Raw genomic sequence first — 23699 nt, forward strand, 5'->3', positions numbered from 1 at the left:
ATGTTTGAGGGCTCTCTATGACTGTGCAAAGAAGTAAGAGCTAGGGCTGGGCCACAAAATAGGAAAGTACTTGTTCATCCAAAAACAAAAACAAAAAACAAACAAACAAACAAACAAACAAAAATAGCTTAGGGGTGAAATATTGGTGCTAGTGCTGAACTACACAGCCAGAAGGTATTTTTCTAAGTAAATAACACAATATTAGGGATGACAATATGATCAAATATCCTACAACTTAAGTTTGCAATGTTACCTACATTTTATAAATCAAGTCTGACCACCGTTTTGGTTGTTTCCAATCATGTCTGAGTGCATCATCACGGGAATCCCAAGGAAAATCAGAAATGGGTTCTTGAAGCTGTTGCACAGGGCCAGTATAGACCTAAATACCACAGAGGAAACCTTGATTCTTATCACAAGGGATCATTCTCCATCCCTCTTGTCACACAACTTATGACAAGACGTCACCTTTCCTAAACTTAGCCTTTTTCCCACGTGCTGCAGAAGGGAAGATCTGGTGTCAAGGGGTCTGGACTCAAACCACAGGAACACTGAATTCATTTAAATAGGTGTAGTTTATTAATGCAGGGAACCCTGAAATGGTGGCTACTTTAATACAGTCTAAACCGGGTGTGCATGGTTTCTGTAAGGTCACCACTACAGAGAGCGGGAAAAGCTTCAGTAGTCACATGGATGAGATCAATCAGTGTTAGTCATGCCCTTCCAGCATGGTAGACTGCAGGTTGTCTGTCCCCATCACTTTGCTCTCTTGTGCCCAAACAATGCCAAGGTCAGGGCCGTTGAGCCGTGAGGCAGAGGCTCACCACTGTCAGTGCTGCCTACGACCCCTAAGACTGTCTCTTTCGGGTGTGTGCGTGCTGGACACTCATGGATCCTGAGATCTCCGCAGCTGAGGTGAAACAGTACCGGAGTCATTGCAATGTGGGCACACATTTGGTTGTGGAGCTGGGCCACTCTTTGACTTTTGGTGAGTGGAGAGACAACTGTTGGCTGAGCCTTTGGTGAACCGGATGGCCCCTGGCCACGTCAGGAGTCAGCAGTATCAAAGCTGGCCAACCAGTGTTTTATGTTCCATTTTGTCATCGCTGTACAGTGTTCTGATGCCACAGCACATGGCTGGTCTCAATCTCCCCATGTGGCCACAATCCCGAATTGATATGGCCTCCACTTCCCAAGTGCCACTGGGATTTCTGTAGAACCCCTAAGGCAGCAGCAAGCAGGAGCTCCTGACTATTCCCTCCCTGCTCTCTGGATCTGCAAGTCGTTCTGTGTACATATGGCTATGTCCTCATATACTCTTGATGCCATGATACCTTAATAAACACTTGAATCATGCCCTGATGGCATGATGGCAGTTTTCAACTGCTACCTGACACCATCTATAATCGCCTGGGAAATGAGGGGCTGTGTGGATCAGACTGGCCTTTGAGCATGACTATGCGTGACTGTCTTCGTTGCTGTGGGAGATGCCAGGCAACCTCTTTTCTGATCCTAGAGTCCCTATACCCAGCCACTTGTCCCCTCTACAGCCAGACCCTACTTCTGCTCCTAGGCACTGTCTTGGACTTCCTTCCCTCAGGTGGCTTCTCTCCTTTGGTTGCTACAGAAACCTGTTATGAGGAAAGGAACAGGGAGTTAAGAGTTCAAAGCCATCTTCCCACTGATGTTCTTTCTCCGAGGTCAGTGGGACACTTAAAGAGTTTTGTGTATACATTTTATTAAGCAAGGGACAATCATGCATCAGACACAGGAAACTAACAGCACATCTACCGGACCTCCTTCAACACCTGGGCATCTCTTCTGGCCTGTGCTTCTGTGTGCTGAAACCTGGGGACCAACTTCCTGTGGTGTTTCCCAGGATGACTATGCACATTACTACACTGGCGTAAATCCTCAAAACTCACAAACAGCAACAGGACCGCCACAGGAACGGTTCTACATCAACAGATACCACAGACCAGCAAGCAGAAGCATGGGAGGGTGGTGCTGTGGTTCACACACTTCTCTTTCATCACTAGGGCAGGTGACCCGCTGAAGAAACAAGGAGGCAGCAGGATGGAAGAGGAAAACTAAAACCCAGTCCTTGCATTAAACACTCAAGCACATTTAGACTAGAAGAGAGAAGTTTGCCAAGAATGAGGGCCACTTTGGACATCCATCATCAATAGCCCTGGCTGTCTAGGCCAGCATCAGATCCAGCAGTCTCCAGGCAGGTGTCAGCCAGGCCCTCAAGGGCACTAAGAGCATTAACCATGAAAAATAGAACAAGATCTCTGCCTCTTGCCTGCCTGACAGCCAAGCATGTGTATGCCCTGGCTATGCTCACGCTGGGACCCCTGCTACATATTAAGATATAGAGACCTGATAGTTGATTAGGACCCTGTTCCAAAAGGAAGTCACCGGATATTTCCCTCTGGCATCCATATGTGCATGCATGGTTGTACAAGCTGGTAGAATCTCTCTCTCTCTCTCTCTCTCTCTCTCTCTCTCTCTCTCTCTCTCTCACACACACACACACACACACACACACACACACACACACACACACACATTCAAGTTTTGAAGCACAGCAGAAGAATCTCTGGGACTCTAAGCCTGACCAGCCTCATCTGTGAGCCACAGCTTCTGTGTGAGTGCTCCTTTGTGTGAGAGGCATAGGGTGACTGAGGAAGGTTGCTGGTGTCCATCCCTGGCCTGCATGTGCATGCATACAGAGACATGGACACATGCACATGCTGAGTTCCCCTCATCCAATTCTGAAATCTGAAAACACTGAATTTCAAATCCAGGCATTCTCCTAACCTACACCTTCCCTCAGGAATTGGAGATGAGGCCTTGCAAGAATCCTCAACCAGTGAGACTGGCCCAGACCTTCTGAGATCCATTCTGCCCCAGGAGAACACAGCAGGTGGTATCAGGACAACACAGAAACTCAAGACTCCAGCCTGATGCAGGGACCGCCTGCTGGGTTAGGAGAAGACTCAGCATCAGGTTCCTGAACGAAAACATCACCTCTGAACACACGGGGTCGCTGTGGTTATGCCTTCAAGGCATCTTCAGCAGCAGCTTAAATGGACTAGGGATGACTATGGGAATCTGCCTGCAGGGTGATGTGGGAATCCTTTTGCTAAGGCTTGATCACTAGATGTTGCCACAGAAACCCTTGAACTCTTCTTGGAGTACAGTCCAGGCAGAGGCTGATCACAAAACATTCTGATTATGAACGGAGTTTAACAGATAATCTGGAACCTGAAGGCCACAGGCCCAAAGGTCTGCACTGCAGGGGTGAGGCATCACTGCAGGGATGACCACACAGTGCAGGGGTGAGGTGTCACCGCAGGGATGACCACACACTGCAGGGGTGAGGCGTCACTCAGGGGATGACCACCCACTGTAGGGGTGAGGTGTCACTGCAGAGGTGACCACACACTGCAGGGGTGAGGTGTCACTGCGGGGATGACCACACACTGCAGTGGTGAGGTGTCACTGCGGGGATGACCACACTGCAGGGGTGAGGTGTCCCTGCAGGGATGACCAGGAAGCTGACTGAGCTCCTCAGGGCTCTCCCTGTCCTGAATGTGCTTCCCTTCTAGGTGAGCACTGCAGCTTTCAGGGAGCTGGAGGCCTGTGTGGGCAGCAGTAGAAACTGCTAGCCTTGTTATTCACAGCTGAAACTATCACACAGGACATTCCAGAAGTGAACGCCACCAAAGTGGGGCCTTTCACAGCATTCTGGGTAGGATGGCAAAAGCCCCATGACAATTTCGCCTGTGATCCATACCAAATGTCTGCTGTCAGTGCCTGTCTCTTGGGAGCCACTGGATGATTCAGGGGATGGTCCTGAAGAAAAGGCTTGGCAAAATTGAGGTCTCCAAAGCAAGAGGAGCAGTGAAGAGGTGCAGGGGCCGTAGACCATGGAGACTGACATAGGCTGATGCTAGATACCCAGACTCATCCCTGTGTCCAAGACTGGATGTCACAGAGGCACCTGGTAAAGGCCACAACAGTGTCCTCCAGGATTCCACTGTCTCCCTACTTGCCCTTCACCTCACCCACTTCCTGTGGTTCTGGGAGTCAAGGACTTCATCACCTTTTTCGTTTTCTTGTCATATTGCAGGTACTGTGACTCGACCACTCTTCCTCCTGCAGGAGACACATCGTGTGTCATAGGATACGACTGCTGCACCAGGAAGACCCATAGCATAACCAGGACCCTGCAGTGAAAAGCAGGACTGGCCCTTCATGCTGAATGACAGGAAAAGCACCCGGCCTTCTCTTTGTTGCAGACTGGATTCCTCAGCCTTCCTGTTATGAACAGGGCACTAGTACCCTTCACAGGATACTTAGTGTTTATAAGACATTTATAGAATTCATCTTGTATATAGGCCATTGGGCTAGGAGCCAGCATCAAGGCATCAAGTAGGAGGAAATACAGAAACATTCTAGGAAGGGAAAGCCAGGGGCCAGTGGAATGGCTCAGGGATTGAGGACCAGAGTTCAGATCCCAGCACATGGATGTTCACAGTCATCTGCAGAATCAGATCTAGGGGGTCCCATGACCTCCCCAGCTCCCAAGCAGCTACATGTGTGCGTCTTAGACACTTCTCACTCACCGTGAAACAACCTAAGCCACAAAACATCCCACACCTTCTTGGATGGGCCCATCCCTGGGGGAGTCTTGTGTGTTCTGGGCTTCAACTCTAGGAAGGCTTGGCCTTGTTTTATAGGATGTCTTATTCCTTATATCAGCAGAGAAAGAAAAAAAAAGATCCAGTCCTGGAACCCTAGAGGACACTGCCATGATGTCACTGCTGTGCTGGCATAGGCTTAGAGATCTCTCCATGATCCATCCGAGTCACCTAGAGCTCAGGGAATGATGGAAAAGTCCATGTGAGTTCGCCCAGAGCTTGCAACCATGAGAAAGCTTGGAAAACACAGGGCACATGTGGTGTTTGATCCTGGGTCAGTTCAACCCTCTTGAGCCTGCAGCTAAGACAAACAGTTACATGGGCATGAGTGCACAGGCCAGATCTCAGAACCTGTTTGCCAACCATGGAACACTCTGGATCCCTCCTCTCAGCTGGACCTTCTTCCTCTACACCTCATCCACCCAAGCTTCTCAAGAAATGAAGCTACCAAGTTAATACAACAACTAACTGAAGGCAACAAGAGACTTCAGCCGCCCTGTGGCAATGAGGTCAGTCCATAGGTCTCCTGTCCCTGCACCATCAGTACCTGTGAGACCCATGGCCACCTATTCCCTTCCGAGGTGAGAACAATTATACCCACAACCTTGCTTTCAACAAATCCTGCCTTGGCCATTGGTGGGACCCTCATGAGACTCAATCTGATGCAGGCCTCCTCAGACACTTTGGCTTCCTTTCTGGCTGCTGGAGCTTCGGCCCTCTGGCCTGGCCTAATGTAGGATCAGCAACATCCAACTCTGTCGGGCCTCAGCCATCCCACATTGGGGGCCCTGCTTCACTCCTAGGTGCATTCTTTTCCCACATCTCTCCAGTCTCTCCCTCATCCCTAATTCCCCTCTCAGGCCCAGCCCTTCAGTCTCTGATGGAGACTGTCCTGGAGGGACAGGAGCCCCTCCCCGGAGATATTCCCCTACCCCATGCTGCTGGTCTCTGACAACTCCTCCCTTGGGCTGACTCATCTCTACAGGCACAGCCTGCTACTCCCCTGCCCCTGCAACCCATTTCCTAGCTCTGCTTCACACAAACACTCTGAGATCTCTACACTGGCTTCCCATTCTATTTTGCTCCCTCTCTGTCCTCCAGAAGTTCTGCTGCTCTCTCTCACCACAGCAGGACCCACCAAGACACTGCTCCTGACCCCAGCAGCCACCAGCAGCCCAGGTCATGGGGCTACTAACAGCTTTGGCCCAGGACTCAGGGCTCCTTCCTTCTTCAGTATCGAGTCCAGGCTGAGACCATCTGGCCTGCTGCTGGGTCCTTGAAACCCTCAGTCTCACAGCCTCTGGGCACTCTGAGCCCTAGTCCTTATGGCTAACAAGTAGCTGCCCAGTCAAGCAACATGGGCCTCACTGGCTTCCTGGTGTGCCATGATGCTTTCCCTGCATGGCCGGGGATGACTGCATGCTAGGATTATGTCTGGAACTAGACCTGCAGGTAACACCTGATGGGTTGGCCAGGCTGTCCTCCTACTCCTGTTCTCAGGAGATTCTCCTGACTAAGCCTCCCAAGTGTTGGGATGAGAAGTATGTGCCACCATGCCAGCTAGGGGTCTTCAGGTGTGATGAAAGACTGGGATCTGTGGTCCTGGTTACTTCCAACAGTGGGGACACCAGTGTTCTGAGCATTCTGTCATCTAGGACTTATATTCCATGTACTTCACACGAACACTGTGAGACTTCTGCACTGGTTACCTGTTCTCTTTGAAACCTGTCTTCAGGTATCTGACAGTGGGAGTCTCCATGAAGTTTTTGTCACCCTGAGGATGTGGCTATATTAATAAGCTCAGGCAGCATGCAAACACAGCAGAGGTTACAAACAAGACTACCAGGCTGGGGCCACTAAGTCATAGAGTGCTCCTTTGGCATGGTGAGGGCCCAAGTTCTCTTGCAACCAACATCTGCTGGGGATGTAGCTCAGTGATTAGGCACTTGCCTAGCATATGTGAGGTCCTGGGCTCCATCCCTAGGACTAAACCCTCATCCCCTACCCTGAACGCACCAGGTCCAGGCATCACTGTCAATCCTGAGAGCTTGAGTTTGATCCTCAGGCCCTCTCTGATACAAAAAGAGAAAAAACTCCCTTGATTTGTGTTTGACCCCCACATGTGTCATGCCCGCCCCACTTCGAGTGTACAATTAAGGAAAGCATGAGTAAGTGGTTGAGAGGCACTCACTGCCCTTGCAGGAGACCCCAGTTTGCTTCTCAGCACAACCTGCATGTGACTCAGCAGGTCTCAGGGTGGAACTGGATATGTGACCCTGTGCTATAGCACTGTCCAGAGTGGGGACTGCAGCTTCTGAAGAGGAATGCAGGCCTGGCCTCCAGACCTCCACCTTCAAGTCCTGTCTGGAGAACCTGATGCCCTGGCCAAAGAGACTCCATCTCTCCAGAGGAGTACTGCACTCAAATGACACCTCAGTGATGAAAACTATCTGTCCCCAAAGGCATGCCACTGAGCAGAGATAGCCTCAGTCATGCACCTCTGCCCATCCCCAGTTCCTCATGTCAATAACTCAACCTTTCATGAAGTAGATGGCAATGCTTGAGGTAGGATGATCAGTAGTTTACTGGCCAGTCTGGGCTCTATGAGATGCTCTCCCTGAAATCAGAGCCAGCAAGAAATTCAGCATGAAAGCTCTTTGTAAAGAAGCTCAATGACCCAGTTCAGAGCCTGGGACCCCGCATGGTAGGATAAAGTGACTCCCATGCTTTTTCCTCTACCTTCAACACTCATGCTTTGGAATGCACACCCCTACAATGAGATCAATACACATGGAATAAAAAATTAAACAGAAACATTAATGAAGACAATACATACAATGTTTTAAAGGATCCCGGGAACCCTCACTTAGCACTTTCCTTTCCTTTGTCTTGGGAACAGCACCTGCACCAGAGACTGGAGACTTCCTGCAAGAGAGAGAGGAGAGATGCACTGTTCATTCAGCTAGAGAGCTGTGCAAAGACCAGAGCCACCCTCCTTTTTCTGACAGTGGGAGCTGGGCCCAAGTGTGGGCTGCTCCTACTAGAGGCACCACAAGAAGAGGACCACCTTCCTCAAACCTTCCTGGAAGTCAGAGCACTGGCTATGGACATCCCTCAATCCTCAGAGGACTCTCTTTCAGCGATGGCTCAGAGACTGTTAGGACAGAGAGGGACCAGAGCTTCCCCCCAAAGCAAGATCCCTGTCTCATCTGACAGGTATGAGAGCTTAGGGATGGGACAGAGGATGTGACAAGGTTACATGTAGCACAGGGCTAGGTTAGTAAGGCAATCAAAGAGGAAAGAATCCTGGAACATTCCTCATCTGTTCTTTTTGCTCTGTTCGTAGGGATGAGGGGCAGTGTGGGGTAGAGGACTAGGACACAGCACAGCCTTCTCTGCACATGGTGAGCTTTCTAGGCTGCCTGATCACTGTGACCAGCAACTTTTCAACTGTGCCATTCTACAACCAGGCTGACACAACTGGTGGACCATGTAGCAATAGGACTTTACTGACTTAGCGACATTTGGAATCACACAATGATCATGTGTCACAGAAGAGTTTTTTTTTTTTTTAAGAAAAGGATTTTAAAAAACTATTTATTTTGTCCATCTGAGTACGCTGTCCCTGTTTTCAGACACAACAGTAGAGGGTAGTATATGAGAGTAAAAATGGTTAAGAGACACAATGCGTGGTTGCTGGGGATTGAACTCAGATCCTCTGGAAGAGCAGTCAGTGGTCTTAACCACTGAGCCATCCCTCCAGCCCCAGTATATTGTATTTTCAATGTTGTTTGTTTTTATTTCCTTTTTCACGTATGTCTGTATGGCGTTTCTGTGAGTACAGGTGCTCATGTGCCTGTGTAAAGGTCAGGGACAACCTGAGCACAGGTCCTCACCTTCTACCTCTCCTCCATGGCTGTGTATGCTAGGCTAGCCCTTCCCCCTAATCCTAGAGACTGTCCACTTTAGGCTCCTATCTCCCTGTGGGAAGGGCTGGATGACAGACACTACTGCATCCAGGTTTATGTGGCTTCTAGGGACCTAAACTGTTGTTGGGCTTGTTCAGCATGAAAATAAACACCATTTCACAGCCCTGGCTGGGCCAGGCAGCGCACAGGTCTTTGCTGCTCTTGCAGAAGACTTGAGTTCAGTCTCCAGCACCAGGGTCAGGTGGCTCACAACCACCTGAGACTCCAGGTCCAGGGACTTCCAAGCTCTTTCTGGATAAGCCTACATGGCAAAAGCAGGGCTGGGAGCTGGAGGCTTCTGGTGTTGGCTTCTCCCTGCAGTAGGGGGCAAATCATGGGCATGTGAAACATGGAACCCTGTAATTCTACAAAGTGCAGAAGCTCCTGATTTCCCTCATGGTGCCCCAGAGCCTGCTCACCACTCATGGAGGCTTCAGGAACATGGCCTTTTCCTGACCTGTGTGCACTGTGCATCCTCACTCTCTACCCCCTGCTTTTTGGGGTTGGAAGTCTCAGGTGTAGGAGGCGCCTACCATAGGCCTCTTCTCTCAGCATTTCAGCATTTTACCCACTTGACCTTCACCAGGCATCCTTTGCTCTACACAGTTACCTCAGCCTGTGACCCTCATCCTCCAGACTCTTGTGAAGCAAACACCCATGGGTGTGCAGCTCTCATAGTTAGCCAGGCTAAAGGGGAAGGCAGCAAATCCTTCATGAACTCTACAGCTCCTGAGGCCTAGGAAAATGTCTATACCGGGGCTAAACTCATGCTGCCCTGTAAGACTACATTTTTCCTTTAAACAGAAGGATGTGTGGTGGTGGTGGCACAGGCCTTTGATCCTAACACTTGGGAGGCAGAGGCAGACAGATTTCTGAATTCTAGGCCAGCTTCCTCTACAGAGCTAATTCCAGGTCAGCTACACAAAAAACAACACTGTCTCCAAGAATAAAACAAAAAGAGAAAGAAATAAGAAAGAAAGAAAGAAAGAAAGAAAGAAAGGAAAAGGAAAGGAAAGAAAGAAAGAAAGAAAGAAAGAAAGAAAGAAAGAAAGAAAGGAGTGAAAGAAAGAAAGGAAGGAAGGAAGGATTCATATTTTGTATACAATGAGATGCCTGCCTGTCTATACCTGAACCACCATGTTAACTATAACTCTTGTCACATCTGTATTAATTCAAATACTGAAGGCCAAATGGTTAAATCTTAATGACCATACAATTGGGGGGTGGTGCTGAAGAGATGGTTGGTTTAGTGGCTAAGAGCAGAAGACCAAGGTTCAGTTCCCAGTGTCCACATGGTGGCTCCTATTAACCTGTAATTGCAATTCTAGGGAATCACTCTGGACTTCACGGGCACCAGACATACCACATGGTGCACAAGCATTTATTAGGTGAAACACTCAGGCCCATAAAAATAAGTAAATAAAATATATGGTTAACAGACACTGTGATTCAGGAAGTTCTTAGTGACTTTGGTTATCATTTCTCTCTCCCAGAGACCTGTCTTCCTCATGCTCAGCCTCCCTGGCTTCTAGGACATTTCCTAGCTCTGTGGAGCATGAAGTACTCAACACCATAAGCCAAGCGTTGCAAAGCCATCTGCACCTTCACTGCTACACCTTCTCCATGGCTGTGTCTAAAGGGAGACACTTGGAATCTCACAGATGCAAGGCCAAACCTGTTGGGCTATGTGAGCCCAGCCACCCAATAGTCAGATCTATTCCTGTCCTTGGCTATGGCATGAGGATCTTAAGACAAATTAATCTGAAGGATCTCAACAGCTATGCTGTTAGACCTCTCATTGCTCTGCCCAACCTACAAGCTCCTTTACTGGCTCAAATTCACACCTGAACTCCTCTCCTGCCTCAGCCACCATCAGCTCTTCTACTCCTCTCCAGCTGTGCTCTGAATAATCCACACTAAGGTGGACGTTAACCTCTTGTGGACCTCCAGACATATGCTTGTGATTACTCTTCATTGGCTGTTTTGTATAGGTAGGCAGGTTCTTCTAGTCTCATGCAGAACACTGCTCACACATTTTGGATCTTACAACACCCTCTTGATTGAGAATCCTGACTAATGACTGACTGAGCCTTCCATGCCTGAAGTCACCCTCTGTCTCCCAGTCCAAGATGAGAATCCCCACCCTAACCCCATGGTGTCCAGTTTCATCTCAGAAGCTAGACTCTGCACTGCCCATTACCTTTTGGTTCTCTGCCTCTAATTCTGTTAAATAGTTCCTCTCTTCTTTAAAACAAATTCATTTTGTTGTTTATTTTTTGAGACAGGGTTTCTCTGTTTGGCCCTGGCTATTCTGACATGCTCTCTGTAGATCAGACTTGTCAGGAAGCCAGATATCTGCCTGCCTCGGCCTCTTAAGCACTGTGATTACTGGATTGTGCCAGCATGTTTAATTAAAAATTAATTAGTGGCAGTGCATGTTGGCACATGCCTTTAATTCCATCCCTTGGGAGGTAGAGACATTGTGATTTCCAGGACAGCCAGGGCTATAAATTAACATCTTGTCTCAAAGAAAACAAGCCAAAAGTGAAACAAAAGTATTGCAATATTGTCTTAGGTATGTAACTGAGTCTGTTCTTGAACTCTGAATCCTCCCACTTTCACTCAGGTGCTAATCAGCAGGCTTCTGTCTTGACTTTCACTGAGCACTCAGGGCTGCCAGGACTGTTACCTCTCCCAGTGTAACTCCTGACTCTCTCATCAGCATCATCACAAAACTCCTGCTAAGAATTAAGGAAACCTGAATTCTAAGGAACAGTCGGAGCTCCAGTATTTCCAAAGCTCACTCTAATACAGATGGATCCTATGCTACAGTAAAATGGTCACAGCTGGAGGTCTTAATTCCAGGACTTGGGACAGAGGGGTTGGAGGATCTTGAACTCAAGGTTATTTTTATGTTACATTGTTGCTCAAAGCGAGTTGGGCTGCTACAAGATACCCTGTCTCAAAACTATACCAAACACACCTAAAATGAAACAGAGGAGTTTGAGTGGGCACAGATGGGAAAGCTCGGCACTTTATGGCTAAGCCACCTGCTGCCAGCACCAAAGTCCATGCACAGCCCCAATTCTGAGCTGTGTCTGGGACCCCACTTAGGAGCACGCACCAAAGTAGCTCAGATCCAGGGCTTTTGGTCTAAGAGGAATTCAGGCAGTCACACTTTGGATGCCAGTTCTCCAGCTCAAGTGCCTGTCAGCCTAGGATCTGGTCTTAGTCATGGCTTGGCATCCCTAAATTCCTCCCAGCTGTGCTCTGAACTCACCCTGTGCCCCGTTCTGCTGAATCTGCCATTCTCCATGGGAGTAGCCTCAAGAAGTCCCTCACATCTGAAGCACCACTCTGAGTGCACTAAATACTGCAGGGGAGGGGCGTGGCCAGCAGAGCACCCACCCCTTTCAGCTGTAGAACATTTAGCTCTAGAGTGAGCACTGCTGTGCATTGTGGAACTTAAGCAGTATTCCAGCCTTGGCCTGGGAAGAGCCGTTGACACCCACACTTTCTGGAGTGACATTGTCTCCTGAGGATAGAGTCAGATCAGGAGCAGCAACTGATGTTCACGAGAGACAAACTTTCTTCACCACCTGCCCATGCTGACATCTGGGCTTTTTGGGTGACATGAGTGCTGAGCCCCCCAGGTAGATGGGTTTTCAGGGGTCAGGTGGTTATTGTCACCAAAGGTATCCACAAGGATAAGTCATACTGTACTAATTCCCATATTAGATCCCTTCTCACGGGTCACAGAGGCCGTGCTGGGTCCTAAATGTGGACCCAGGTTCCTGCGCACTTTTGAGGAGACTGGTCAGTGCGCAGGCTTCAAGACATTTTGTTTGAATTATTTTGGGGGATTTTATTTTTACTGTTGGGGACAAACCTAGGGCTGCCATGTGCTGGGAAAAGGCTTTGCCACAGCTGTAGATCATCCCTAATCATAAACTCCTAAATTCTCCCAATCCTGGAACTTTCTAGGTCCTTCACATGATGCAACCTTTGGGGGATTCCTCACATAGAATCATGGGGTGGATTGCATCCCAAAGAGAGACAGTGGGAAATGTTCCCCAGTGTCTGCCTGTGGCTGTGGTGATGAGAGTGCTGACCAGTGGATGGCAAGGCCCATGTGAAACCCTTTTGTTTTCTACTTGAGTGGAATCTTCACCATGCCTTTTTTTTTTCTTGAAACACAGGTTGCCCTGGAACTTACAGTCTTCCATCACCCTGACTCAGTTTCCCATGACTGGGATCACTGGCTTAAATTATTATGCCCATCTTTCTTTTTTTGTATTTATAAATCTTCTAAAAGCCAGGAGGATCTAGAATTTAAAAATTTGCGGTCCAAGGCATTTCCAACAGGGGATTCTTGACCTAGGAGTATTCAGTCCAGTTTTTATTGTGTGGGCACTTCATTCCCATAACAGCTTATGCTTGACAAAGAGTTCCAAGGTGTGATGTCACTGGGCATCAGGCGGTGTCCCAAATAGCAGCACCGACTCAGGTTGTAATTTAGGCTGCAGAAACTTACTAGGACCCTGGTAATCCTAGCACCCTGGGGCCTTAGATGTCTTAGTCTGATCTAGCGATGAATCAACTGCTCTTGAGGGTGGATTGGAATTCTAGTCACTGTGAGGCAGGAGCATTAGGACCCTACGGCCACTCTGGGCTCCATAGGAAGATCCTGTTTCAATAGTAAAAGGTGTCACCTGCGACTTCTTACTGTCTTCCCTGAGGCCTTTCTGCTGGAGTTAGAATAGCTGTCTCACCAAGTTGAAGTAGAGGGCAGAATGTTGGTGCCTTCTATAATGAGGACTAGTGACAGATAGTCTATGGAAATTCTAGAAAGATCTACAGGTATTTATGTCCTGTGCTTGGGAATTGCTGGCTTCCCTGTGTCCTTTGCCTTTAATTTGCAGTCCATGGGGCACCTGGGAATGTCCCAAAACCAGGCTGCACACAGGGCTTGTCCCATGATTCTGACTTACACCAGTGCCTGCCTGATTGTCATAAGTCTCACAGAGCCACTGTATGCTCTCCTGACACCTGCAGAGAGCACTATATGGGACCCTACCATCCCCACACTGCCCATCAGGGTCTACAATGTCCCTATATGGCACTGAGATGGTCTAAGCTCCTTCCCGCCTATATGGTACATCAGAATCTGACCATTCCTAATTTCCTCCTCTCACACCCACACAAGAAGCCCTGTACCCACACTAGCCCCAGCTGGCCTGTTGCCTACTGACATCTCATGGACTCTGTCCCAATCCCCTGCCCTGCCCCGCCCCGCCCCGCCCCGCCCCAATGCCCTGCCCCGCCCCAATGCCCTGCCCTGCCCTGCCCTGCCCCACCCCAATGCCCTGCCCCAATGCCCTGCCCTGCCCCGCCCCAATGCTCTGCCCCGCCCCAATGCTCTGCCCCAATGCCCTGCTGTGCCCTGCCCCAAACCCCTGCCCTGCCCCAAACCACTGCCCAGTCCTGCCCTGCCCTCCCCCAATCCCCTGCCCTGCCCTGCCCTGCGCTGCCCTCACTCAGCTGACATTGTGGACATCTCTAGACAGTCACTGGACAATGGCTGACACACTTGTCTGAAGACTGGAAATGTTTCTCGATCTTGGAGAGGAAAGAAGGACCCTCCAACTACACTGTCCGCTAAGGAAGTTTATTCAGGTGAGGGATGACAGGGACTGTTTTGTCTCACGTCACACATGTCAGTAGAAAATATCCTAGGTATTGGATGCCGCTGTTAGCATTAACAGAACAAAGCACATAGTGTTGGGAAGATTAAAAAATTATGAGTAGGATTAGAAAACCCCAAGCCTCTTCCAGGTCCTAAGAGGGCAAAAAATACCACCAAACATAGCATTAATGTGATAGTTTGGTTAAATCTAGTTACTAGTTTCTATTGTGATACCTGTTGTCAGTGCCTGCGCCGACAGTGTGTGAATATTGGGTGTAGGTTTGTGGGGTTGAAAGAAAACACGTACACGGGTCACCCCTTTTTAGCCAGTGCCACCAAGGCTTTACTGAGATCTCCTTATATACCAGAGGCAAAAGCTGTGGAAAAACAACAAGGCAGGTGAAAATCCCCAACCAGGAAAATAGGACAAGTCTGTGTGGTGAAAATTCCAGCCCAATCAGGGGCATAAACAGCTTCTTAAAAATAAGAAGCAGGAAAGCTCAGTGGGGAGGAAGGGTGCCATGGAAAATCCCAGCCCCAAATCAGGGGCTAAGAGCAGCTGTCAAAGGTGTAAACAATTTCTTGCTATAGCAGGCTGAAAGGCTCAGCGAGGCTGGAGGGAAACACCAAGGTAGGGCCCAACAGGAGCCTTCACTGGTGGCTCTAATGTTTCACTTTCCTCTGCCAACTGGCCTCCACACTGTTTCTAGCACCATAATGATTTCAAGTCTTCCTCCTAAGGAATTTTGTGGCAACCGTTGAATGCTAAGCACAAGGCTTCATGAGTGTTCCCCTAACACACACCCATATTGCAACCTTCCATGCAGTCTATTTCTTGATGTGATTTCAAGCACCTGTACATAATAAGACAGGAGAACATTTTGAGTGCATATTCAAACTGGTATTATTTCTCAGGAATTTTTAATGGCTAATATTGGTGAAGGAGGATAATTTGAGTTAGGATGAGACATTTTTGGGCAGGATTTGGAAGGAAACATTCATTTAGATGCATAGGAATTACTAAGGTTTTTATAATCAAGCCTTGAGGAAAATTTGGCTTTGGAAGCAGGAGATGCTCAGTGGCTCTGCCCCGGGAAAGTCTCCTGGAAAGGACACCTCAGCTTATGCTCAGTACAGGGAGAACATTAGCAGGGAGGCAATGTCTGCTCCCCGTGACATCAGCTGTCCCTTCTATGACACTCTATTGTCTCCTAGAGAGTTCTGGCATCCTCTGTGATGTCACCAGTGTTGTAGTGACAACCAGTGCCCTAGTTTGTCTCAGCCCGAGTCTGGCAGATACATCCTAAGACATGTTTTCCAGTCTTAGAAGTGTTTTGGGAGGGGGGATGTCGATTGTGGAGAGACTAGGGTGAAGGAGTCTGACCTTTCATCTCAAAGAAATGATGGACAAAGAAAGTGGTTCTCAGGAATGTGGAGTAAGTTCTGGGCAGTGTCTTTTGAGCTTTCTGTGGAGGCAGGGGGAGGGATGGTGGGGGTCCTGCAAGCTTAAGTTGACCTTTCTAGCAATTGGCCACAACAACTGAAGCATCTGCAAAGGAATTGAATTTCCATGAATATCACAATTCCTGAAAGTCATGGATTTCAGAACATTAATTTTCCCATCCCCAAAGAAATGATATGGTAAGGCCAATGCTACTATTCTGTGAACTTCTGGCCTTTACTTTTAAAGTTGATTGGTGGCTTGTTTTTTGTTTGTTTATTTATTTATTTAGTTGGTAATATTATTTATTGCCAAAGTCAAACATCTGGGTTACATCCTGGGACCCACATGACAGAAGGAGAGAAATGGCTCCTGAAAGTTGTTTGGTCATGTGCTGCACACACACACACACACACACAGACACACACACTCACACACACACAGACACTCACACTCATACACACACAAACTTTTACGCAATAGTAATTTTTCTTAGAGTCTGTTATAATTGGTTCTAATACAAAGACAGCCTGAATGTAGTTACTATATAATTAAATAGTACTCATGCTCTCAGGCAAAGAGTTTAAAGTTTATAGGTACCTAATAAACTCGCATTGGGACATATAAAGAACATTTAAATGTTCAGCAGAAATACAAAGAACAACTAATTTAATTTGTTAAAGTGAAAGCTTATACAATTCTGAAGGTTTTTATGCTGGTTTTATTATACATGTAATTATGAAAAGAAAACATACATACTTGATCAATGAAATGAGGAAGATTGATTTAATGAACAGAAAAATGGATGGTACTTGAAAATTTCCATGATTACATATTAACTATTTAATTCCCCCCACAATAGCAAGAAACGAAGATTATTATTTATGTGACATTACAGATACATAAACCGAGAAAATATTGTTTGGCCTGATTTTCTGAGCTTCCTTAAAGATATAGTTAATTGACAGAGCTGTGCTTTAAAATTAGGGTCCATATTCTTCTGTTTTAAATGTGTGACACTTTTCTCTTTTTTCTCCATCTTTATTAAATGGGTATTTCTTATTTACATTTCAATTGTTATTACCTTTCTGGGTTTCCAGGGAAACATCCCCCTAACCCCCCCTCCCCTTCTCTATGGGTGTTCCCCTCCTCATCCTCCTCCCATTACCGCCCTCCCCCCAACAATCCCTTTCACTGGGGGTTCACTCTTGGCAGGACCAAGGGCTTCCCTTTTATTTCTAGTGGGTGCTTCTCTCCCTGCTCCGTGGGAAGTGGATGGGGGGAAGGCCCGGGCCTGAGGTGAGTTGGAACTGGGGTAGAAAGGCATAGGCTCTCCTAGGTGAGAATGTCAAACCACCACTGCTGCTAATTTGTAAAACCAAGACTGGTTAACCCCAAATAACTGACCCTGCTCCCAGTTAACTGTGATTATAAAGAAGCCAAAGCCAACAGCTGCACAGCAGAGAGATGGGGGAGGTGAGTTTCTGAGGGCTTTGCTAGAGAGGATCATGAGGAGGGAAGAAGGAGGAAGAAGCTACCAGAGAATAAAGGAAGAACGTGTGTGATGGAGAGGAGAGAGGAAGAGGACAGCAGCCATGGTTAAGGGAGAGGAGAGCCTGGTCCTGAGGGCTGTCCAAGGGGAACAAAGAGCAGCCAAGATGCTACACAGCCTGTAAGAGTTAGCGTTATTGTTTGGAAAGTAGATCTGGTACCATGGAGGGCAGGCAGCTGCACAGCTACTGTGCTGACTAATGCACACTAAAAATAAATTTAACAAAATATGAGTAACCAGTAAGACAGCTCTGTAGAGGATCCTAAAAGGAATACTTTAGTTTGAAGGGAAGGACAAAATACCAGAGAACACAGGGGATCAATTAATAAAACTTGGAAAGTTAATCAAAGAAGACTGTGAAAACCACAAAAATTAACAAAATGACAAAATTTAATACATAGGTTTAAATAATAATTACATATCACTAAACTCAATATCTAGGTTGGTGGGGCATGAATTCTGCCATGATCTGAACTCAGAAAGGTGGGGTTGGGAGAAACATGTCTGGTTAAATAGTCCACCCACATTGTGACAATGTGATTTAATCTAAGGACAAAGAAGTGGAGCATCTCTCATGGCTTTCTTCCAACCTCTTGAAAGGATCACTGGGGTTGGCCTCAGTACTTCATACTTCTTGCTAGGTCAGCGAAACTCAAGGAAGCTTGAGATTGTCATAGCACAGTGTTAGGCTAGATATACTGAGTAGATGATACTAAGTTGTTCAGATGGTGATACCCATTTGCATGTGTTCTTAATGTGGACCTAAGGAAAGAGAGATCAAGGTCCTTAGAATAGAAGGAACATTCCCAGTCCTTTTCTACCATTCCAGACTGAAAGGCTGGTAGGGAGAAAGTGGTAAATAATAAAGAATTAATAGATGATGCTTTGAATGAAGGGTTGGTTTTTGTGCTGGTTTTAGACAGGGTCTCACGTATCCATGTTGCCCTCTCCCTGGCTGGCCCGGTTCACTTTGAAGTCAGTGCTTCCATTTCCAATAGACAGTCTTACAAGAGGGGCCTCCGAGGTCTCTGAGGACAGCATTAGCCATTGACAGTTGAGGTGTGCAACCCACAACTATAGTTTTAGCCACTTTGTTCCATGTCTACCAGCTATTTCAGATTGTTGCTGTCTATGCCTGACAATCAAGGACACAGAAAAATAACCTGATAGAGAGCAAGGACATGGTGATCACATCCTTGCCTCTGCTGTATGTTCTGGATGAGGTTTGTTAAAATTCCAATATTGCAAAAAGCTTTATATAGGGCCCATCACATTAAGGGTCACTATGCACTGTTTCATCTAAAATGGCCTAATCAGAACTGACCGCCAGACAACACTTCCTGCGAAGTTCCTATGAGAAGCTTAAGTTTTTTGTGTTTTTTCTTCTTCCTTCCTTCCTTTCTTTCTTTCTTTCTTTCTTTCTTTCTTTCTTTCTTTCTTTCTTTCTTTCTTTCTTTCTTTATAGGTTTAGAGGAATGTATTTTGGGCCACGGATCTGCCCCTAGTACCTTAGCTATTGATGTGATCAATCAGTGTTAGTGTATGCATTCAATAAAATGTCCATTTTTGACTAAGGTAGATGCTTCTGTGTTTTGTGTGGTGACCCATTGTCAATGTCTAGTGAGTTGGGGCCCTGGGTATGGTCGCATACCCCCAGGACAGGGGGTGCAGAGCAAAGGCAGAAGAAACTACACGCAGTTGCAAGCTTTATCAATCCTTATTAAGCTAAGAATATGCATTACTACAATTTTCATTGTGTCAAGATACCATAAGATCATTATTCCCAGGATACCAGGAACAATGAGGGAAGATTAAACAAAGAAAGATGAATAAACAAAAGCTTCTTCTCAAAATATTCATATAACAAATCACCTCTCTAATTATAATCAAAATATACTCACCATTACCAAGAGAGCATTAGAACCACTTCCACAGAAACGGGACACAGCAGAACATAATTTAAGGCCAAGTGAGAAAAACATTTTCTTCTCCAGGGCGGCATTCCAGCCCCTACTTGAATCTGTCACCAGGCCTTTCTTGACCCTGCCTGGGAGCTGCATCTCTATGTCTTAACAATTCCTTCTTTTTTCTTTTGTTTTAAAGTAACACTTTACATAACATAGCTAAAGGTCCTTGTAGGACCTCATGTAAAAATAAAGCAACATAATACATAATGTACATAAGATTATGGCAAAACTAGCTCCTCCCATGCTATGGAAAATCCTTTGAAGCCAAGCCTTGGGATCTAATCCTGTCAATTGATCAGCCAATAATTTCGCTATTTCCATAGGGGTAGTATCTTCTAGCTGTTTACCAAAAGACATTCGAACATCATATTTCAAGGCATTAATTACTTTTGAAGCACTTCATTACCCTCTAAATAGGCTTGAATTAACTCCCAATCATGTTCTGTGTCATTTTCCATATATTTACTAACACAAAAGTAGTAGGATTTCATCATGATAAGCAATATAAGCCCGATAACTGGCATTGGCCGCAGCAGAAGAAACCATGAGTAAAACACACATTGCTAAGAATAAGTGCTCAGCAGTAAAGGACTTTCCTGAAGGGGACAAAATTATTCCTTTCAGTGCTTAATCGCTTCACCTGACCCCACAGGTAATAGGGTTGTCACTGCACAGATCCTTATCCATTGTTGTTTGTGGACACTAAGAGAAGCCAGGGCCTCAGTAATGGAGGACACCTCCTCATCTCCTGAGAACATCCATCAGGAGAAAATGTAACTGGTTTAACTGGATTCCTTTGAGGGTAGGGAGCAGTTCTTATTATTCTGTGCTTGGATCCATCTCCCGGGTAACCAGAATAGTCTCCCATCCTGTAATGAGACAAAACCCTCTCCCCTATATACAATGATGTCCCTTCCTGCCATTCAGCATCCCGGACAATTTTTATCCATACTGTCTGTTCCATGCCTTCTGGGGGGAAGTTCAACAAAGTGTCTATCGGCTATTGATATAACTTCACCTTGTGGTAAATTAAGAAAATTAATAACGTATAATGCTTGTGCCAATATAGCTCTGGGACTGGTCTGCAAACTCCATTCAGGTTGAATAAGGCCATCTCTTTTCCCCCTTTTTAATTTTATAATTTGTCATTTCAGGGTATGGTGAATTCTTTCAACAAAAGCTTGTCCTTGTGTATTGTGTTCTGTACCAGTAATATGTACAATATGATATCATTGACAAAATTGTTTATATTGATAAGAAATATATGTTGGTCCATTATCAATTTTAATTTTAGAAGGCGGTCCCATAACAGCAGACGTTTCCAATAGATGCTGTATAACATGAGCAGTGCGTACTCCTGGCAATGGTGTAGCCCACACAAATTTTGAAAAATTATCTATGCTTACATCTATATGTGAAAGGCGACCAAACTCAGAAATATGGGTTATATCGATCTGACACGATGTATTAAGTTGCATCCTTCTGGGATTAATTTGAGATGGAATACATTTTATACGTGAAGACTGACACATAGGACAATTAGCAATAATTTGTTTGGCTTGAGAATAGGGAAGCTTATATTTAATATGTAAATATCCTGTATTGGCATGATTATGACTGTGTTCTTCTAGGGTAGCAAATGCCACTAATTGATCTACCATATGATTGCCAAGTGTTAAAGATTCTGGAAATTTTGAATGTGATCTAGTATGTGTAATGAATATTCTAGAGTTTCATAATAACAATAGGCCTTTAATATGTGAGAATAACATTTAATATAGGCTTAGATGTAGAAACAATAGCAGTCTCAATATTCTGTACTACTCCTACAACATAAGCGGACTCAGCTATAATATTTTTACATCATGAGTAAAATCCTGGAATACATTAATTACCGCTAATAATTCATTTTGTTGTACTGACCCAAAAGAAGATTCTTGTCCCCAAAATTAATCTTTGGTCCAATAAGCCATCTTGGTCTTAGAGCCGTCTGTAAACACAGTAAAGGCTGATGGTAATGGATCAACAGAAATTAGTGTATTTATCAAAATTTTTTTTGTTTTTTAAAGCAATCCCACAATTTACTATGGGGAGGATGAAATTCAATATTTCCAGTGTAAGAAATCATGGCTAATTGAAAAACCTCAGACATCTGCATTAAATATTCCCCTTTATCTTTGCTTAATGGGAAAACAATAGCAGCACAATCATATCCCCACAGAGTAACAGGTCTTTGTATGCCTTGCTGAATGATTAAAGAAATTTGTTCCTCATAATTTGTTAATGTTTGGTTAAAGTTTTATTTAATATAAACCCATTCTAAAGGCAACTCATCCTGAGCGAAAGTGCCTGTAGGATATTCAAGAGTATTTAAACATAATTTAATAACTCTATCTGGATCAATACATGCCAAATATGCATCTTTCCATTTTCAGAAAAGATACCCTTGCATGCTTTCATATAAGCATTAATATCCCCAGCCTCCTTTATAGGTAATAATGCTCTCCTGTACTCTTCATTAGCATTTTCAAAAGCAAGCATTTGCAGCAGTTGTCCTCCAGCTTCCTCTCCTACCATTGTTCTTTCCAATGTTAATTTTAATATACATAAAAACTTAATACATTGTTCATAGAAAGCTACTACCTTTTTCAACCAACCAGTATCATCCTTTATAATAAGTCGGTTGGGCCACACCTTGAATCGATGCTAGCCTAAGTATAGGAAAAGAAAAAGCAGGTGAATTTGTCATCATCATCGTGTGAATCTAATGGTCAACATGCCATCCTCAGGAAACGACTTAGAAAAACCTGCTTCAGGCAGTGGTGCAGAGGGCAAAACTTTTACTTTCGTTTTGTCTTAATGAAGCTCTAGCTTCTTGTTCTGTGTTCGTTATTACCCTGTGTGCATTCATGGCCTTGAACACAGTAAAAATTAAAGCCCAAAGAGACCAGAAATTGGAATCTTTTTGCCCTGCCTGACAGCCTTTTTCACCTTAACTTTCACTTTGACCCAGATATCAGAATCCCTGGAACCCTCGTCAGGGAACCAAGGAGTGTACTCTTGCTGTCTCTAAACACTTTTCTAAACCAGACTGATAGACATGAATTCCCTGCACTCTTAAAGATGCTTAAGCATAGCAAGATGAAAAGAAGATTTATCTTGTCCCATTTCCTTGTAATAAAATGTACTTACCTTATCTGACTGTCCAGACTTACCTTCAGGGACCCTGTTCCAGTGCCAAAGGTCAACGTCTAGTGTGTTGGGAGCCCTTCGTCCGGTCGCATTCCTTTCTGTGTTTCCCGATGCTCAGTGGCCATGCCACTCCAGCATGCTTTGAAATGAACCAGTCCGCAACCACCACCACCACCACCACCACCACCACCACCACCACCACCAGCACCACCACCAATTTGGTTTTGTAAATAAAGTTTTATTGACATCGCCATCCTCAGCATTTACATCCTGTTCAGTGCTGCTTCTGGCTGCAGCTGCAGGGCTTAGGAGCCACAGAGCCCTTTAGGCTCCCAGAGCTGAGAGCATTGACCTTTTGCCTTGTTTGTGAAAGAGGTGACTGACCCCTGTGCTCGAGGTGGCCTTTCTGTGCCCCTTAACCCATAGCATAGGTCTCTGTGCCATCCTCTCCCTTTGCTATGGTGTGCACTTCCTGGTACATTTCCGTTAGCTCTTGACATTTCCAGAGCATTGGGTCTTGCAAATTGAATTTGCATGGCACCAGGAATAGACCTGATAGCAGGGTGTGGGACACTCCCTATGGGGACCCTGCCCAGGGGCATAAGCTTACTTTTCCAGTCAACTCACTGAACAGTGAGCCTTTGTGGGACAAGGTACTTCACGACATGACTTGACCTCTCTGCAGTGCACCCAATCCCTGCTTGGCTCAGATGTCCCCCAGAGAGGTTGTGTGAGTGTCCCCAGTAGAGGCAGCACTCTGTGTGGTGGCATTGACATGGCATCCAGGAAAGTCAAAACCAGAGAGACATGTCGGGCAGTTGGAAGCAGATGTCTGTGTCCATGGAGAGAAGGATGGACTAGACACTCCTGCAGGGGGTGAGCTGAGAAGCACTTCCTTGGCTTTTTCACAACCATACATCCTGCATGCCATGCTGTGTACCCATGCTGAGCTGAAGCCCCAGGCTTTGAGTCTCCCACAGCTGCTGTGTCCTGGGTCCAGGGTAGGATTAAGCAGACTTCAGCAGGAGAAAGGTGAAAACCCTGGTTGCGGGGTGGGGATAGCACAGTCATAACACACCTGCGCATGAGGCCCCTGACTTAGAGCCGTATAGCAGCTGTGACAAGCCAGCTCTGGTGACACTCATCTGCAATCTCAGCCCATGGTGGGTAGAGGCAGTAGGATC

At 46.1% G+C, this 23699-nt stretch overlaps 1 protein-coding gene and 1 long non-coding RNA gene across 2 annotated transcripts in view; both read right to left on the reverse strand.

Annotated features, from left to right (window-relative positions):
• Positions 1–23699, reverse strand: part of LOC134483599 (disks large homolog 5-like) — a 124854-nt gene that overhangs the window by 24003 nt on the left and 77152 nt on the right. The window lies entirely within an intron of this gene.
• On the reverse strand, positions 559–22658 carry LOC147999192 (uncharacterized). Its single transcript, XR_015644301.1, has 3 exons — positions 22539–22658; positions 7546–7634; positions 559–5010 (listed from the first exon to the last, which is right to left on the reverse strand). It is a non-coding gene; the product is annotated as an uncharacterized LOC147999192 (long non-coding RNA).

The sequence above is a fragment of the Rattus norvegicus genome, chromosome 19 (assembly GCF_021556685.1).
Source record: "Rattus norvegicus strain SHRSP/BbbUtx chromosome 19, alternate assembly SHRSP_T2T, whole genome shotgun sequence".
Lineage (NCBI taxonomy): Eukaryota > Metazoa > Chordata > Mammalia > Rodentia > Muridae > Rattus > Rattus norvegicus.